The sequence below is a fragment of the Mesocricetus auratus genome, unplaced genomic scaffold (genome assembly GCF_017639785.1).
Source record: "Mesocricetus auratus isolate SY011 unplaced genomic scaffold, BCM_Maur_2.0 Super-Scaffold_2245, whole genome shotgun sequence".
Taxonomy (NCBI): Eukaryota; Metazoa; Chordata; class Mammalia; order Rodentia; family Cricetidae; genus Mesocricetus; species Mesocricetus auratus.
The window spans coordinates 20,882,638-20,885,314 of NW_024429180.1; positions in this window are offsets into that span (position 1 = coordinate 20,882,638).

The window sequence follows — 2,677 nt, forward strand, 5'->3', positions numbered from 1 at the left end:
AATTTCAGAGGGAAAGGAATATTTTTTGCCTCACAGTTTCAAAGATTCCCTATCAAGGTTGATTTGCACCATTGCTATGAGTCTGTGACACAGCAGAATTTTATGATAGCAGAGGATCCTGATAATCCTGAAGCTGCTTATGCTACAGAATCTAGGAAGCCAGGGAGAACAGCAGGGCACAGAACAAAAATGAAAACTGAGACCATGATCTAGTAACCTAATTTCTCTAACAAATATCACACTCAAAAGTTTTTAACAGGATTTTCAATTCAATTCCATTGGTCTACCTGCCTATTTTTGTGCCAATGCCAAGCTGTTTTCAGGACTATGGCTCTATAATAGAGCTTGAAGTCAGGGATGGTGATGACTCAGAATTTCCTTTATAAACCATGATATCAACCCCCACACCTACGAACACCTGATTTTTGACAAAGAAGCTAAAGTTATACAATGGAAAAAAGGAAGGATCTTCAACAAATGGTGCTGACATAACTGGATGCAGACATATAGAAGATTTTATATAGACCCATATCTATCACCATGCACAAAACGTAAATACAAATGGATCAAAGATATCAACATAAATCCAGCCTCCTGAAACTGAGAAGCTTCTGTAAGGCAAAGGACACAGTCAGCAAAACAAAATGATAGCTGACACAATGGGAAAAGATCTTCTCCAACCCCGCATCTGACAGAGGGCTGATTTCCAAAATATACAAAGAACTCAAGAAGCTACCCAACAAAACACCAAATAATCCAATTAAAAAGTGGGGTGCAGAACTGAATAGCGAATTCTCAATAGAGGAATCTAAAAGGACTAACACACTTAAGAAAGTGCTCAACATTTTTAGCCATCAAGGAAATACAACTCAAAACAACTCTGAGATATCATCTTACAAAGGACAGAATGGCTAAAATCAAAAACACCAATGACAGTCTATACTGGAGAGGATTTGGAGAAAGAGAAAAACTCCTTCACTGCTGGTGGGAGTGAAAACTTGTACAGCTACCCTGTAAATCAGTATAGTGGTTTCTCGGGAAAATGGGAATGAGTCTACCTCAAGATCCAGCAATTCCTCTCTTGGAAATATACCCAAAAGAATTCACATTCATACAAATAGGACATCTGTTCAACTATGTTCATAGCAGCATTATTTGTAATAGCCAGAAGCTGGAAGCAACCTAGATGTCCTTCATCTGAAGAATGGATAGAGAAAATGTGGTACATCTACACAATGGAGTACTACTCAGCAGAAAAAAATTGAACATTGAAATTCGCAGGCAAATGGATGGAACTAGAAGAAACCATCCTGAGTAAGGTAACCCTGTCACAAAAAGACAATCATGGTATGTACTCACTCATATATGGCTTTTAGAAAAAAGGATTACCAGCCTACAATCATCACCATCAGAAGAGCTAGGAAACAAGGAGGACCCCAAGAGAAAAACTCATGATCTCCAGAAGAAGGAAAGGGGTACAAGAATCCCTGAGCAAACTGGGTGCACAGGGCAGGGGAACAGAAGAGGGAGGTATAAAGAAGAGAATGGGAGAAGGGGGAGGAGAACAGGAGAACTGAGGCAGGGGAGGAATAGAAGAGGGCAAGAAAGGAGATGCTTTGATAAAGGGAGCCACTATAGGTTTGGAGAGAGGTTTGGCACAGACGAAATGATGGTAGGGGATCCACAGGGAAACCCCAACTAAGAAACTAGGCAGTGGTGGAGAGGCTGCCTTTGATGCCCTTCCCCTATAATGAAATCGATGAGTACCTTGGTTACCATTCCTAGAGCCTTGACCCAGTAGCTGATATAAGCAGAAACAGGCACCCACAGCTGATCACTGAGCCATACTCTGGTAATCCAGTTGCAGAGAGGGAGGAGAGATGACCAAATACCAAGACAGAACTGGAGATACCTGTAGAAACAGTTGACCTGACCTAATGAGAGCATGCAGATCCTAATTATAAAGCAGGGGAACCAGAATTGGACCAAACCAAGCTCTCCGAATGTGGCTACCAGCTAGGAGGCCAAGTTCTCCTAGCAACCTCTAACAGTGGAGCCAGGGTTTATTCCTAGGCCACAAATGGACTTGGGGAGCCCATTCCCAATTGAGAGATATTATTACAGCCCAGATGTGGAAAGGAGGGCCTGGGCCCTCCCCCAAATGATGTGATGGACTTTGATGATCCCCCACGAAGGGTCTCACTATCCCTGGGGACTGGGTGGTGGATGGGTTGGGGGTTGGTGGGAAGCATGGGAGGATGGGAGTGTGAGGGAATGGGGGGACCCATATGTAATTTTCTATGAAATAAAAATTTAAAAAAAACAAGTTTCTATCAATTGACAACTGTGCCATCAAACTATGAATCTATAGCTGGATTAATCTATTGTTGTGGTCAGAACCCTCAACTCATTTCTTCTGGAAATGTTTCCACAAACACAGCTGGAGGTACGCTTCACAATCTGTCAATCTGACCAAATTAAAAAGGTAATAATTGCAGATATCAAGATAACAACTCATCTAATTTGGATCTTCTAAGGAAATACAACTTCAGTTCTATCTATGGGGATTTCTTTTTACCTTGTATTTCATAAAAGCACTTATAAATGTATAGCTATACCAAGAACCCAACTTGTATTTGACATTTGTTTATGTTTACTTATATTATCACAAGAACAA